The sequence below is a fragment of the Dendropsophus ebraccatus genome, chromosome 1, assembly GCF_027789765.1.
Source record: "Dendropsophus ebraccatus isolate aDenEbr1 chromosome 1, aDenEbr1.pat, whole genome shotgun sequence".
Taxonomy (NCBI): domain Eukaryota; kingdom Metazoa; phylum Chordata; class Amphibia; order Anura; family Hylidae; genus Dendropsophus; species Dendropsophus ebraccatus.
In genome coordinates, this window is record NC_091454.1 from 125,666,397 (window position 1) to 125,684,503 (window position 18,107).

General features: G+C 42.2%; 1 protein-coding gene across 1 annotated transcript in view; it reads left to right on the forward strand.

The window, feature by feature from the left end:
- The window catches only part of GRM3 (glutamate metabotropic receptor 3), a 94,262-nt gene that overhangs the window by 54,387 nt on the left and 21,768 nt on the right, over positions 1 to 18,107 (forward strand). The gene's annotated exons all lie outside the window — the stretch shown is intronic.

The window sequence follows — 18,107 nt, forward strand, 5'->3', positions numbered from 1 at the left end:
CATAAAGGATGAGTGAGGAGTTGGTGACTACTGTACTACAATTGCTGGTTTTGTTGAACATTTCTTGTTTAAAATGTTCTGTACAGTGAAGTGCTGTTCTGTAATGTCCTGTACAGTAAAGTGCTGCTCTGTAATGTACTGAAGTGATTAAACTTCACCCTAGAGATGAGCAAGTAGTGAAATATTCGACTTTTGATAATTTGAATCGAATAGACATCGATATTCGACTATTCGAACGAGTATTCTATTCATTATAGTCTATGGGGAAAAAATTCACGGCACTTTGAAATCAAAATTAGACCACTTGGAGATCACCAAGTCCCCCATGAAACCTCCCTAAATGATGCCAACACCTCCGGAATGACACTGGGACATTAGGGGGGAGTATGCCTGGGTGCACCCAACACCCCAAAATCACAGTATAATGCCACTCTCTGCAGTTGCAAAGGAAAAATATTTGTGAATGCTTTAAGAACATTTATGGCAATGTTCACACATTTCGTTCGTATTTCTTGCGCAGTGTTACATACATAATTCCAATGTATGTCACGACATAAGTCACTTGTACACACAGGGTACTGGAATAAATACAGCTGCTGCTGCTGCTGTTATATCGTCTATGTCTTGGCACTGAGAAGTGCTTTTGATTCAGAGATGACTTTTTCGCTAAGTCGTAACCCTGAAAAGGACTTTTGGGTTCTGTAGCAAGCCTGCCTAACCAAAACGCTACTAAAACCTATCTCTCCCTGCTGCAAGATCTTTCCCTGACTAGGTTGAAAACTCATCCGCGGTCGAGAGGCGGGAGCCAAGTATTTAAGATTCGAGGTCATGTGGTTCAGCTATACAATGAGGGTTTTCACGCTGCATGCGTACTCCCAGGGTCCCTCACGGCCTCCCTGCACGGTCATTTGATTAAAAAAAGCGCCAACTGTGATGGGAGGGCTTTCGAATGTTTCCTGCGTATTCGCCACACTACTCGATTGAATTCGAATCTTTCGAATACCGCAATATTCGATTGAATACCTACTCGATCGAATCGTATTCGCTCCCAGGGCCGTCTTAACAGCATTATGGGCCCCTGGGCAGAGGTGCGAATTGGGCCCCCCCCCAACCGCAGCCATCAAATCCCCCACATCTTTGCATATAGTGCCCCCCATAGTAGCCAATTCCCCCATATAGTGCCCCCCATAGTAGCCAGTGCCCCCATAGTAGCCAGTACCCCCATAGTAGCCAGTGCCCCCCATAGTAGCCAGTAACCCTATAGTAGCCAGTACCTCCCATAGTAGCCAGTGCCCCCGATAGTAGCCAGTGCCCCCCATAGTAGCCAGTGACGCCTATAGTAGACAGTGCCCCCATAGTAGCCAGTGCCCCCCATAGTAGCCAGTACCCCTATAGTAGCCAGTGCCCCCATAGTAGCCAGTGCCCCCGATAGTAGCCAGTGCCCCCATAGTAGCCAGTGCCCCCCATAGTAGCCAGTGCCCCCAATAGTAGCCAGTGCCCCCATAGTAGCCAGTGCCCCCCATAGTAGCCAGTGCCCCCGATAGTAGCCAGTGCCCCCATAGTAGCCAGTGCCCCCCATAGTAGCCAGTGCCCCCATAGTAGCCAGTGACCCCCATAGTAGCCAGTGACCCCCATAGTAGCCAGTGACCCCCAAAACAACAAACCAGTTACTCACCCGTCCGCCGGCCCCTGCAGCTGATGTCTCCCGGCAGCGTGCACTCCCGTCATCCTCCGGTACAGGCAGCGGGGTACAGAGAGACTGCCTGTGCCGGAAGTGTCCGGCTGCATGACACATCCAGGACACAGGCAGCGTCTCTGTACCCCGCTGCCTGTGCCCGGAGGATGACGGGAGTGCGCGCTGCTGGGAGACATCAGCTGCAGGGGCCGGCGAACGGGTGAGTAACTGGACTGCCGGCCCCTTCTATCGCCACTTAGCTGAGCCGATCAGAAGCCCAGGAAAGTGCTGCTCATTGCACTTTCCTGGGCTTCTGATCGGCTCAGCTGAGAAGCGATAGAAGGGGCGGGCGGGTCGCTCAGGGCCGCTCACTATGCATATGCATAGTGAGCGGCAATACAGGGGGCGGGCGGGACGGCTTCCTTGCGGTGCTCAGCACTGCTTGGAAGCCGTCTTCGCTTTATAGGACGCACTTAGTTTTATAAGTGCGTCTTATAAAGCAAAAAATACAGGTCACAGAGGGCAGGGGCCCCCTAGGACGCAAGGGCCCCCGGGCAGCCGCCTACCCTGCCCAATGGGTAAGACGGCCCTGTTCGCTCCTCTCTACTTGAAACTTTTTAATGTAATAAATTAGTATTGTAGGTAATTGTTGGTGGGTGCTGAAACCAATTAAACACATTTACATTATTTCCTATGGGAAAACACTGCTCGGAGCTCAGACTGCCTTCCGGAACCAATTAAGTTTGAGAACAGAGGTACCACTGTATATTAATAACAATACGGCTAGTGAAGGATGGTACATTTTTATAGGTGCTTTATAGAAGAAAGACAATTTTTTACATTTCTCTCACTTTTAATCCCATTTCCACACAAAAGAGTAAGATGGCATCACAAAAATAATTTCATTTATTTACTCACTGAACCATATGATTGGCTTTTAAAAACCACGTATATCAGGCACATTACATACATGCAGACTAGACTAGATCTTTACCTTTGGGCAATATAGTCACAGTGGGACTCCTTAGACCTCACAGTGTATACACTAATACACTAATAATACACTAATATCAGTGCCAGTGACATTTCTGTCACAGCTTGAGGGGCATTGTGGTTCATGTTTTAATCATTTCACCATTAGCCCTGAATTAGTTTTTCACTAGAAAGTAGTCTGCAGCTACTAGTGGGTCTGGTGCACTATTGCCAGATGCACATATGGCACACAGCACTTTATACCAGTTATTAGGCTATTGATGTAGGTGGGTTTTTATCTTCACCAACATTAGTTTTTAACAATGGGGAGCTAATTAAACATTATGTTTTATCTAATAGGCACAATCTGGGTATGAATTTTGGCTCTTGGTTCTATTTGTTTGTTCTTGTATTGCTCGAGTCCATCCGAACCCGATTGTTCGGCATTTGATTAGTGTTGGCTGCTGAAGTTGGATAAAGCCCTAAGGTTATGTGGAACCAGACAACCTTAGAGCTTTATCCAACTTCAGCAGCCACCGCTAATCAAATGCCAAACTATCAGGTTCGAATGCACTCGAACCTGTTCGCTCATCTCTATTTGTATTGTATCTTATATTTAGGTAAATTTTTTTGGTTGAGTTTCTAACATTTTTTATATTTTTAGACGTTTGTTTTGCAGAAAATAATACAGAATATGTTTTTTAAATACTGTATTCTAGTTATTTTTTCTGATTTCTAGGTAGGCTTACCCTAAAATTAGCTTTTTATTTAGGCCTTTATGAGGGGAATTTTTTATGTGCATTTTCTTAAAATTTATTTATTTTTTTCTTTATTTTTGTGTTTATGGTCTGTCCTTTAAAGGACAAAAACTATACTACTTTCTTCTCTTCTTGAACCACAGCAGCCATTAATTTAGCTGCTCAATCACTCAGATAGGCCCGATAAACCTGTTCCATATGTTCACACTGGAGTTAACCTAAAGAATCTAGCAGCAGGCTAGACGATCCTAACCTGCTAAAGTTTTATAGGGCAAGAAACAGGGAGGCTGTATGCACCTTTATTATGTTGGTATGGAGTAGCGTTATCATAACTTTATCATTTGTTAATATGTAAATGAGGCTGGGGGTGGTCATTTACCCTCAATGCACTAATCCGCCAACCTGTTGGCTCCTACAGATCACCTACTGATGAATATTCAACAGGCGTTCTGCCTAGAAGGATGTGACTGCAAAGCAGCAGATGAATATTAATTAACAAGGCACCTCATTTACACATTAACAAAAGTTAAAGTGCACCGACATAATAAAGGTGCTTGCGGCCTTCCTGTCACTGTCCTATTAGAATCTTTCACTAAGTTAGGCATCACCTAACCTGCTGCTACATTATATTTAAAAGGGTTGGCCACTTTATAGTAAAATAGTTCAGTATACAGTATCAGGCTGGGTACACACTACGTATACTTCAGTCAGTATTGTGGTCCTCATATTGCAACCAAAACCAGGAGTGGATTAAAAACACAGAAAGGCTCTGTTCACACAATGTTGAAACTGAGTGGATGGCCGCCATTTAATGGCAAATATTTGCTGTTATTTTAAAACAACGGCTGTTATATTGAAATAATGGCCGTTATTTACTGTTATATGGCAGCCATCCACTTAATTTCAACATTATGTAAACAGAGCCTTTCTGTTTTTTTAATCCACTCCTGGTTTTGGTTGCAATATGAGGACCACAATACTGACTGAAATATACGTAGTGTGAACCCAGCCTTAGGAAGTGTATTCACTTTATATACTGACAGCAACTCCCTGTGTACCTCATAGAGCTAAAATCACACTCCCCTCCTCCAGGCTGGGCTGCCCTGCTCTGTGGTGTTTCTGTTCATAAGATGGCCAACACGGATGAGCATGTGACCATTCCCCGCCCCCAGTGTCCACCACTAAGCCTGTATATGTCTATGGAGAACACTGGGGGTGGGGCATAGTCACATGCTCCCCCATGTCGGCCATTTTATGGACAGACTCACCATAGAGCAGGACAGCACAGCCTGGAGGAGGGGAGTAAGATTTTAGCTCTATGAGGCACACAGGGAGCTGCTGTCAGTATATACAGTGACTACACTTACTAATACTGTACACTAAACTGTTTTACTATAAAGTGGCCAACCCCTTTAAGGACCTGGACTACATGTCAAAAATTCATGGAACTGAGTAAATATTTAAAGAATGTGTAGAAATTTGTAAACTACACCCAAAAACACATTGCAATAATGTAGAAATTATAATGAAGCAGGAAAGCGAACTTGTTATGTGGCTTCATGCAGGTTTGTAAGATTATACCAGAAAAATACATTATAATCAGACAAATGTTTCAAGTGAATATCAGCAAATTCTGACAGGACCCATAGACTTTAATGGGGACAATCTGGATTTTGTCCATTTGTGACAGGAACAATAGCTCTGCGGACTGCAAAAGTACTGGAAATCTCAATAAAAACCCTAACTGACCCCATTAATGCTGATGTGCACAGAGCCTTATTATAACATATGGCAGGTATCCAGGCTTCTTGTTCCTAATTAAAGTAATAGGAAAGTGTCAGGCTACAAGAAAGGTAAAAGAAAATATATAGGAATTTATCTGAATTGTTTTGTAGCTAAAATTATTTTACATACAAATTAAAATAAACATTTTTAGATTTCCAAATAAAATGTTAATGAAAAATAAATGAATTAGACATGTAATATTCAAAAGAGAAACACATCGCTGATCTCAGGGAGACCAGCCAAACGAAAACACCGCCGGCTGCTAGTGAAAGCGCTCAAAGCAGTGAATTCCTAGGTGCAATGCCCCCTGGGAAAAATTAACATGCAAAAGAAGAGCCCGTGGAGCCTCATCAAAGGGTCTCGAAACACAGGACTAGCCATGTATCCCTCCGGGAAGGAACCAGCCAAGGGGTGGCTATTGTAAGGAAACCACCAAAACCACCATATTAAGTGGCCCTATAAGTCAATGTAATGTCAAGGGAAAAACCAAGGCCAGGTAACCATCCACATATAGCTGTTTCAGGGTGTTGCCCCTCATCAGTGTGGAGCAGGATTCTGGCTATGTGGGAGCAATGCCCAGTAGAGCCATAAGAGAAACACATCGCTGATCTCAGGAAGAGCAGCCAAACAAAAACTCCGCCGGCTGCTAGTGAAAGCGCTCAAAGCAGTGAATTCCTAGGTGCAATGCCCCCTGGGAAAAATGAACATGCAAAAGAAGAGCCCGTGGAGCCTCATCAAAGGGTCTGGAAACACAGGACTAGCCATGTATCCCTCCGGGAAGGAACCAGCAAAGGGGTGGCTCCTGTAAGGAAACCACCAAAACCACCATATTAAGTGGCCCTATAAGTCAATGTAATGACAAGGGAAAAACCAAGGCCAGGTAACCATCCACATATAGCTGTTTCAGGGTGTTGCCCCTCATCAGTGTGGAGCAGGATTCTGGCTAGGTGGGAGCAATGCCTAGTAGAGCCATAAGAGAAACACATCGCTGATCTCAGGGAGAGCAGCCAAACAAAAACTCTGCCGGCTGCTAGTGAAAGCGCTCAAAGCAGTGAATTCCTAGGTGCATTGTCTCGAAACACAAGATTAGCAAGATATCCCTCTGGGAAGGACCCAGCCAGGGGGTGGCTCCTGTAAGGAAACCACCAAAACCACCATATTAAGTGGCCCTATAAGTCAATGTAATGACAAGGGAAAAACCCACCTAGCCAGAATCTTGCTCCACACTGATGAGGGGCAACACCCCAAAACAGCTGTATGTGGATAGTTACCTGGCCTTGGTTTTTACCTTGTCATTACATTGACTTATGGGGCCACTTAATATGGTGGTTTTGGTGGTTTCCTTACAGGAGCCACCACTCGGCTGGGTCCTTCCTTGAGGGATATCTGGCTAGTCCTGTGTTTCAAGACTCTTTCATAAGGCTCCACGGACTCTTCTTTTGCATGTTCATTTTTCCCAGGGGGCAATGCACCTAGGAATTCACTACTTTGAGCGTTTTCACTAGCAACCGGCGGTGTTTTAGTTTGGCTGGTCTCCCTGAGATCAGCGATGTGTTTCTCTTATGGCTCTACTAGGCTTTGCTCCCGCCTAGCCAGAATCCTGCTCCACACTGATGAGGGGCAACACCCCAAAACAGCTGTATGTGGATGGTTACCTGGCCTTGGTTTTTCCCTTGTCATTACATTGACTTATAGGGCCACTTAATATGGTGGTTTTGGTGGTTTCCTTACAGGAGCCACCCCTTGGCTGGTTCCTTCCCGGAGGAATATCTGGCTAGTCCTGTGTTTCAAAACTCTTTGATGAGGCTCCACAGGCTGTTCTTTTGCATGTAATATTCAAGGTCACTAAACTCATTTCCTATAGTTCTGTTTCCAACAATGTAACATTAAGGGTCAAGGGAAGTATCTGAGACATAAACAAAATATTGTATTGTATGTATAAAACCTGCTTACTCCTCAGCCTTGTGAGGAAGGAGGGTAAGCTCACATCAGCCATTGTCAGTTTGTCACTATGGGTACTGACTAGTGATGAGCGAGTACTTAAATGCTCGGGTGCTCGTTACTCAAGTCCAATATTTTCCGATGCTCGGGTGCTCGTTTCGAGTAACGAACCCCATTGAAGTCAATGGGAAACTCGAGCATTTTTGCAGGGGACCAAAGCTCGGCCCAGGGAAGGTTGCGTGAAAACCTGTCAACCTCAGAAAATGATAGAAACACCACGGAAATGGACAGTAAACAGCAGGGTCAGCATGCATGGATGCCCCTGAGGCTTCCTAATCGCACCATTACATCAAATTCAGGGCAAGAGTCTGGTGGTCAACCTCAAGACAATAGTGCTGACCCAGACCAAGATGGCAAGGCACATGCGACCAAGGTCAAAGGCCTGAAGGTCACTTTGAAGGTCAAAGGCCTTGGAGAGTGTTCCCCTGCCAGTGCCTGAAAAGCTGACAGCTCCCCTCCTCCCCTTCTTAATAACTGACCAGGGCTGGGGCATGACACCCCCTGACTACTTTAGCAGTTGGGGTAATTTTCCCAGTATCATGTTACTCATCACTTCTCCCCACCGCTTCTGTTCTGGTGACCGAATTTACACAGGACAATGAGCAGTGAGGTTGGATATGGCTGCACAAAAGAACTAAAACAAAACACAAACAGAAGGGTGCTTCCTGGTGCAATATAGTCAAAAACTTAAAATAAATGAGCAATAGAGATACCCAAGGAGGGCAGACTATACACTCACCTACCAGGGTTGTGCAATTAGGCACAACGCCAGTAATCGCATAAGATGAATCACCGCAGCACACTGGAGGGACCACAACGAACGTTGAGTGGAAATGACTAGGAATGGTTAACTGCCAGGACCCAGCAGTTTTCTGCTGGGTCCTGGCAGTTAACCATTCCTGGTCACTAACAAAAGAAAGCAACCCTGCAGACTGGCTGCAGATGACAACAGATACTGGTCAGACTTGTTTTTGGAGGTTGTCATATAGAGTGTGTAAGTGGTGCTATATGGTGTATGCCACCCTCTTACACAGGACAATGAGCAGTGAGATTCCATGCAGCTGTACTACAAATCACAGCAATACAATGTACAACAGCAGCAGCACCAGCCACAAAAAAAAATAATAGTACTGAGGACTTCTTTGGGGTCTGTATGCAACACCTAATGTCCCCTTTTTACCAGCAGCCGATCACCACAGTGTGCTGCTAAAATCATGGTAGCTGCACTGCAAGTCCCAGCCAGCAGTCTGGAGTACTTAAAAAAAAATTTAGACCCTTACAGGGGCTGTTGGGTTCTTTTTATAGTATCCCTGCCTACAGGAACACTAATTCCCTCCCTAACACTCTCCCTGACAGCCAGCAGCTCTGTCCCTATTCTCTCCCAGCATGCATGTGAGGTGAGCATAGCCGGCCCAGATTTTTAAATGCCCGGGACATCTGATCTGGCCAACCAATCGCTGCTATCGACATGCATGGGTCCCACGTCATCGCACAATGTACCAAAGAGTCTAATGCATGTTGATTGGCTGAGAAATTGCGCTTAAACTTGCAGGAAAAGGATGATGCCATTTTCTCAAATATCACGAGATGCGAGTCCGAGCATCGAGCACCTTTGAGTACCTTAATACTCAAACAAGTACCAAGCTCGGATGAGCATACTCGCTCATCACTAGTGCTGACATTGTTCTTCACATTAAAGAAATACTTCTAGCAAAACTGATGCTTGTGCAGGGTTAGATGGGTGAGGGTATGACACAAGTATTCTGCTTCTGGTGAACCCTTACCCTGTACTAAGGGCCTGATTAAATGGTGCGACACTCACTGTAAACTCTATGAGATTGTTTGAAGAACAGATTACAATTCATTACCAGTGTGTGGGGAGGGTTACATGAATTATTACTGGATCATTTGGGCATCCCTTTGCCCTCCATCAATTATGAGCCACACATTCCCCGTTATACTAGTGGATGTGTAGTTATGAACATTGGCTTTTTAGCATGTCAAAATAAAGCAATCAAAGCTCATATGTCCGATTATCACTGGCTCCATTACACAAGCCAATATCGGCTTGTTTGGCCAATAATCTTTCCATGTAGTTCAATTTCCATTGTGTAACATACTGTATAGGTTATTAAGGACAAATTCTTTAGCGCTTATGTGAAAAAAAGCAGCACTTTACATATTTATTTTTAAATGCTTCTGAATTTTAGTGGGAAAGACACTAAGGGGGATATTTACTAACAAATCTAAAAACACGATTTTGTCAAAGATGTTTTGGCATAATTTCCAATCTAATGTGTTTAGTCAAATTTATGTAAATTGTCTAATAGCATAGTAAATGTGTCTTAAAAATAATGGTCTTTTAATAAGTCTAATAAATTTACCTGGTTCGGAGCAGACGTAGCGATGCGTCAATATACGCGACTTTTTAAAAAATTGCGCAGTTAATAAATTTAGCTAAAAAGGAATTCTGGCGCACTTTCGATCTAATTAACAACAAAAAATCTAATTCAAAAAGTCGCTTATAATTTGGATAGTCTTGTCTAAAAAAGCTTCATAAATTCATATTAGATTTATTTTGAGCGCAAACTAGATATATTAGACTAAAAACAGGCGCAATTAGTTTGATAAATTTCCCTCTAAGTGTGAAGGCAAAGCAGTAACATGCCATTCTATAGACAGAAATAACATGTTCACTGTGTTATTGTGGCTGCTGCGTGTAACTACACTATAATGATGCCCTGACACTGAGCACAGCACGGTTGTACAGCTCAGAATGTTATAAAATAGACATCATGCTTACCTCACTGATCCTCAACCCTTCCTTTTCTGGCCCTAGGTCCCACTCTGTTCACACTGTATAGAGCTCTAGTGAGACCACATCTAGAATACTTTGTCCAGTTCTGGAGACCTCACCTACAAAAGGATATGGCTAAAATAGAACAAACACCTTAGTAAGTAGGTGGGCTACAAAAATGATGGACGGTCTGAAGCATAAAACCAGGAGAGAAGCTATAAAATCAGGATAGAGTTGAAAGGAATGTGTCACCTAAATTGCCTTTTACTTATTAGAATTGGTTTCAAAACCTTGTTCTTTTATTCTATTTCTATTTTATGGCTTAACTTTTTTTTATTTCACTTTGTGTACATTGTTATGGATGCTGCCATATTGCCTTGGCTGTTTGACTTGGCTTGGCTTAACAGCATTTAGTGATATGCTTTACAGCAAGACTTATGGACATAGATGACAATAGACAGAGTCTATCCCCTTGAGATGAATGTGAAGCATTATTGAGCGTGCTCTGTGACCTTTGAAGAAGTCATTCCACAGGGAGCTTCTATTGTCTCCTCTATCTACTGGGGTCACATGACCCTGCAATGCTGTACAGATCACTTTACAGCAACCTCCTCTTATTACTCTGGACACAACAGGAGGTTGAAGCTTATTTTTAGCCCCAGTGTTGAGAATGAAAACTGCAAGATTTCATGATTATTTTATAATATAGTCCCAGTCTCATGTCCTGATTGGGGCAGGGGCGCCAGACTCCCTACATCACACAGAGCTGACTGGCAGCTGCACCTGCCAGTCAGCTATTACAGAAAACACATTCAGCTGAAAGGCCCGGCCGGTCGCTAAGGACTTAATCGGTGCATCCCTGCAGCCAGTGGCGTACTCTGCTGCTGCTTATCAGTGTCGGGAGGTGAATGCACAGGCCAGCTCCTGACAGGGGGAAGGATCTGGAACAAGACACAAAATATTACTCTACTGAAAGAGTAATAGATGCTGAGAACTTACTTCCAGCAGATGCAGTAGATAAATCTACAGTAACTGAATTTAAGCCTGCCTGAAGTAAACATATATCTAAGATATTAAGAAAGGAAATACAAAAAGGTCAGATGGAACAAGTGGTCTTTTATCTGCCAACAATCTTCTATGTTTCCATGATCTCCAGTAGCTCTAGCTGTTTTTTTTTAAAAAAGTTACGTGACTGAACAGCTTTGATGTGTAGGTTAAATTGCCTTTAAAAGCAAAGGATTGATTCTACTAATTTAGCAAGGAAAGGGGGTCTGCATAAATCTAATTTACCCCAACAATACTCTTATACCCCAAGTATACTCTAATACTCGTATAATTTTAAGTGTTTTGGAAATATTTGTCTCCTAAATCTGACCAATATAAAGTAGATGTAGATCCTGAGAGTAATATTGTGGTAACGCTGGTGATACGTACTGTAATCTCATGTAGACTGTATTTGTTATTTAACATTGAATATATTACTAGATAATGAATAACTTACATAAATATAATATAGTCTGTAATAGATTTTTCATTACCACTAAGGATGGTTTTTCATCTGTACACTGACTCCAGTTGTGAAAGAAATTGACTTTTATTCTAAAAACTGAAATGCAACATTCACAACCCAGATGGCATTGCATATAACCAACCCGTCCGGTTTATCTCTTCCTACTTCAAAGTTGACTGATAGCTAGAGGAGACTTTTCACCTAGATGAGACAAGGCATGTCACACGTATACAATAGCATGGCTTTAGCTTCTTAAGTACAGCTATACATAAATAAACCAATTACACTGACATTTATTCACCTCTGGGGATGCCACAGTGTTTTTGGCAGGAGCCTAACAGCCATTCACTTCCATGAGATAAAATCATCAAGACAAAGCGCACACCAGTCATTCAGCTCATCACATGTATGGCCTTTCCAAGAACACTATAGAGACACAGTCAATCAAGCTGCAAGCCAGAGGATATTTCTGAAACTTGTAAGAAACTGAGATATGTTATTGAAAGTTTCTGCTTTTGCGAGCTTTACTATAGGAAATTAGGTAGTAAGATTTGCACAGTATACTAGGCATAAATACATAGACAATAGTTGAGTTATACTACTGAAAAACAAGTTGTTAATGGTTTGAATAGTCTGTAACATGGGTTTTACTATTTTTTCACGTAGTTCCCCTTAAAATTGATTAGTTTTTTCATTGGCTTCCTCCTAGCAAAAAAAAAAAAAAAGAGCAGAGGCTATTGCGATGAAAATAAGGAAACATAAGCTAATTCGGTTCGATAAATATTGTGCATAGCTTTATAAAAAAAAACTTGCAGCCATCCAGTATCAGCCAAAAGAAAGTGCAAAGCTATCATTAGAATGGGTGATGGAGGATTTTAGAATAGGTGATGCCATCCAGTAACCAGTATGGGAAATAAGAGGGAATAATCAAAATAATGCCAAGAGAAGTGTAGAGAAGCCAGACTGTTGATTTCACTCCAACAACATATTCCATAGCACTGTACAGAAACTGTAACACATATAGATAACTCCCTCTCACCTCTGGATGGGCTGCAAAGCATCCAGCTTATGTATGATTTAGATTAAACAAAAGCTATTTTGGCTCTAATGCTAAGATTGCTGCTTCTCTCTTGGAATTAGATTAAATATATATATATATATATATATATATATATATATAGAAGATGACAAGTGTCAGGAATTGGCTCCTACAACTGTAAAAGGATTGTTTGTCTCTTCATATGCACCAGGACATAGTGCCAACCACTGCCTTCCTTAATTCTTGGCATCAATGGACACATACAGACTAGGGTAAATTTTATAGGAAACTAATGAACCTATTTGGTGGTTTTTGGAGTGTGGAAGGAATCCAGATCTTAAGAGGTTTTTGAGTAGTTTTCCTTCAAGAAACGGTTGCAGAAACATGGGTTTCTCCTTCAGAAATCAGAATATGCTTTTTGCTCACAGTTCTCATACAAGTGACATAATATTGATAGTTGCAGTTTATTTTAGGTTGCACTATTGGTTGAACATTCCAGAACACTTTCGAAAGAGTCAAATAGAAGTGAGTGGGCATTACCATTTCATACAAACAACTAGAAACTGAGAGAGAGAAACCAGTACTGCCAGCCAGGAATTAATCAAGCTGTGATGTGTATGCAGAGCGGCACGTCCAGGAGTACTTGGAACCAGGTGGAAAACTGGTAGGAGCTGACCTTCAACCCTTGGCCTTTAGGACTTGCAAAGAGGAATGTGGGTGTGATGCACTTCTCCAACCTCTGACTGGAAACCGGAATACTGTGGATGGCAGGACTATACTGACAATTTAGAGAATGAACCCCTCAGCGTGGACAGGCTGGATGCCTCGGGCAGTAGCCGCATACTCAGGAACACAGGAACTGGAACAGATAGTACAGCTTATACCTCCACTACACTCTGACTAAGCTAGATAGACTGTAGATAGCTGATATAGCCTCGGCGCAGGACTTGCAAGACGAACTCTCCAGTATTATTCATAAAATTGGTTTAATGAGCAACACGTTTCGGTGACGTACTGCCGCCTTTATCAAGCTTATCTATCAAGGGAGCTTGATAAAGGTGGCAGTACATCGCCGAAATGCGTTGCTCATTAAACCAATTTTATGAATAATACTGGAGAGTACGTCTTGCAAGTCCTGCGCCGAGGCTATATCAATATCTACAGTCTATCTTGTATACACATTTGGCAAGTATCTGCATCTAGACGGGGGACAACCACTACCACTGTTTGCCTGGCTGCGGACTTCTGTGTTAATTTGGGCTTTGCTAGTGTTGTGCCTATCATACGAACAACACGAGAAGGTTAGTCTACAACTTGCTTTTTATATTGGAAATTCCATTCCATTGAGCTACTACACTATATGAGCGCCCCTCTCTGTTCATGTTTGTCCGTTCTCCTATACTTTGACTAAGCTGAAGTGAGCACATAAATCTCCTTCCCCTTACTCATAGGTGGTTATTTATTAGGGAGTCTAATTTGTGCAACTCTTCTAATGAGGATTAGTGTATATTTTGTTCCAATATCTTGTGACTGATTTATTAAAATGTAGCTCTGCCATAGGGAATGTATCTAATTAAAAAGTCGCAAAAAAGCAAAAGTTGTGCAAGCATAATGATCTGGTACTGACCAGAAGTAATCCTGCACCAGTTTGTGTGACTTTTTAAAAAATTGCAAATGATAAATTAGGCCCTAATCCCGGATTATGCAAACTTTTGGATGATTACTCAACACAAGCAGATTTAAAAAATATTTGCCCGTCGAACACTGGGTTATAAATGGAACCTAGACCAAAAATGGGCGAAAAATGCAATTATTCACCTAAAAATAGGCACAAAGCCCTTGATAATTTTCCCCATAGACCTTATTGGTGGAGAGGAGCTTGAGGTAACTCGACAAGGGATTTGTAAGGACAGAAGGGGAGACTTTTGGTAGGGCTCTTATAGGCCCAAAGGTAGGGTAGGATGCTGACAGACCACCTCCTCAAGCAGGTGGCAGACAGATTACATACTGAAAATTATACTTAACCCCTTGTAGTATCACTACCTTTGCTTGCTGTCAGTAAATGGTTCACATAGCATAAGACACAGAAATGCAGTATATATACCCTTCATCCTCAGAATACCCTGAAGTCCTAAAATAAATGTGATTGCAAGACCGCACTACACATATGTATACTTTAGCCACAATAAGAAGCAGGGTTCTGGAATACTGCACGAATACCTGAACTAGCATATATTAACCCACTTACATGTTTACCCAGAGGACTTTTAGCCTTAACTACAGTGCTGCAAGGCAACAACGACAACCTGTGATCCACCATTTTGGGGAAAAAGAAAGCTGTGGCCTGAAAAAGAAAAACTTTCCTTAGTTCACTTTTGATTGCATTTTAGTAAAGCTAAGCATTATGGGGGAGATTTGTCCAACATGGTGTAAAGTGAAACTGGCTCAGTTGCCCCTAGCAACCAATCAGATTCCATATAGTCTGTGAGGAATGAAAGGTGGAATCTGATTGGTTGCTAGGGGCACCTGAGCCAGTTTCACTTTACACCAGTTTGATAAATGTCCCCCTATGTGTTTATTATGTATGTAAAACCAAATCATTTTGTTGAATACTTTCTTTAATTGTAGCAAACACCTATATTCCTAGAGAATTGCATCAATAAACAACCTATGTTTAGCTGATACTCAGTATCGATTCAAGCAGATGACACCAATAAAAATACTGTGTATCCAATCTAGTGTCTACAAAAATCACTCACAAATGAGATTAAGCAAATATTACAATTTTATTAATTTCCATCACAAAAGCAACATTTAAAATACAAGACCTTGGAGGTGGGAGACCCCACTACTGGGACTATCGTGACTATATAATAATCCAAAGTGCATGTGCATATGGTAAACAAAATAATGAACCCCATTCAGCATCAGTACATATTTTAAATAAAGTGCCAGTGCTCTATTGCCTTGATGTGCTGAACGGAGAAAAATAACCATACATAATATTGCACATGCCACTAAGTTACCCCAAACGTAAACTGTCCCAGTCCGTTGGCCTCCCACCTCACTCCAACGTCGTTTCGCACCGCTTCTTCAGGGAGTAATGAGGGGGAAAGCCAGAGGACCTTATATATATGCTACATTGTCAGGGATTGGTCAGCAGAGCTACACACACCTGCATTAGTATGTTTATCCATAAAGCCAAACACCTCTGTGATTAGCCACGCACAATGGCGCGGTCCACAGCAACGGAATGTAGCGTCACGTACGCAATGATGTCGGCCAATGCCCGTACACGTAATAGCGTGACCGCCCCAGGTGGCCCAACTATACCTGCTGTGTTGTAAAATACATGGCGGTCCTCCTCCGCAATCACACGCCGGCGATAGCCTGACGCGCAGAACAGGAAGTGACGTCCGGCGCCGTGCGCCATCAGTCAGTCCCGGTGCTACGTCATCACGCCATCGCCGTCGGGTCATGCGCAGTAGACCGCACACAACACAGGCGCCATCTTGGAGTGGGGCAAAGGTGCTGGAGGCTAAGATATGAGACACCACACTGAGTACCATCAATCATAATAGTTATATGGATCCATAAAAATCATCATTAGTACTGTATTATTCAAGGCATGAATAGAAATTATATAAACATAGATATATCCCTGGTGATGCATGAAAAACGTGAAATGTGCAAAAAAAACCATGCAAAACTAAAGTGCCATGCATAAACAGTGTCAAAGTGTGCAATGCCAGTGCATATGTCAAAAAAGTAAGAAAAAAAGAAGGTGAGTATAGAAGGAAGTGAAAAGTTGATAAAGTGCCAGTGCTGAAAAAAATAAGGTGCAAGTGCTGAAATAATTGTGTGCAAAATTAATAGTACGCTAAACCATACATTAATTGCATGGAATTGTGAAGATACATTAAGTGTACAGAATGTAAGACAGTGAAATGTGTCAATGTGCAAATGTGATAGGCCTAAATACATTGATATATGTGTATATATGTACATGACTTCCAAGTGTATCCTAATGATGTATACATAAATAGTATATAAATGGTATATCGGTAGTATCAAATAGTATATAAATGGTATATCGGTAATATCAAATCATATATGGATTGACTCCATGTGCAATAGTGTATGCTCTGCGTATTCCTAAATTTATAACTATGTATGGCAACTTGCATATAATTCCCCCACACACTCAGTACCACCTAGTATTGAATCGCTGAATGTGTGGAGAAACCTAAATGACAATGTGGCGTCCTCCAAACCTCTATACCACCAGGTCCAAAATACATATAAATAATTATACTTAACTATATTGTTAAAAACAGAGTCGGCAAAGGTAGGGCGGAACCAAAAAGAAATAACACTTAAATGCGTATGGTAAGATATTCATCTCATACAGTAGGTATATGTAGATGTCATGTGAGGTGCAGATGTGATAAAAGGGAAGAATGTCTTAAGTTAGATGGTTCACACTACTGTGACTAGTTAAAACCTATCCCTAGATGAGTGGGATGTATCAATAATGTAATCTGACAAGGAGAGGTCAGGTCTAGACTCATACAATGGTAAAGAGAATAGAGAGACAGAGCAGGTCATGAAAAATTGAGGGACAAAAGATCATGTCCAAAAGAAGAAATTAGGACATAGAGCAGTGTATCCTAATCAAATACAAGAAAGATATAGAAATGTAGAAGCATATCTCCTGTCAAAAATATCACGGGGGGTAATGGTGAACACAACAAACATCCACTCATTAAAGAAAACAGGCAAATGAGAATCTCTCATTTAGTCCTCTTGGCTGGACAGTCTTGAGTGTTGTAATCCACTTACTCTCTATCTGTAAGAGGCGCTTGGTAATGTCTCCGCCCCTGATCCCAAGATTAACACGGTCAATCCCTCTGATTCTTAGACCTCTATGATCTCCTCCATGTTCTTCCAGAAAATGTTTCGGTATAGGCTTTAACTTCTCAAATTCCAAAGTACCGGTGCTGTCGTTTAATTTGGCTCTCTTGATGTCACGAACATGCTCTAGGGTTCTGATTTTTAGTTGGCGTGAGGTCATCCCGATGTATAATAAGCCACATGGGCAGGAGGCTTGGTAGATCACCCTTTCCGTCAGGCAAGTAATATGGTGTACAATCTTGTATTGCCTGGTCCCTGTGGAATCAAAAAAATAATCACCAGGAATGATATACTGGCAAGCTGTACATTTTTTACATTCATAACATCCCCATTTGGGGCCCTTTGAATGGAAGATGTATGGAGATCTAGGGGCCACATAGTGGCTCTTTACCAAGATGTCCCCCAAATTTTTGGCACGTTTGGCGGTGATCAGAGGAGCATCTGGGATATGTCTGCTTATATCCTTGTCTTGTTTCAGTATTGACCAGTGCTTCCTATAAACACTCACCATTTCCTGCCATCTTGAGTGGTAACTGGTGATAACCCGCAACTGTCCTGTTCCTTCTGGCCGTGGTTTGGGGATCAAAAGCTCTTTCCGGTCACATGATCTTGCATATTGATAACCTTTTTCAACATCTCTATGTTTGTACCCCCTC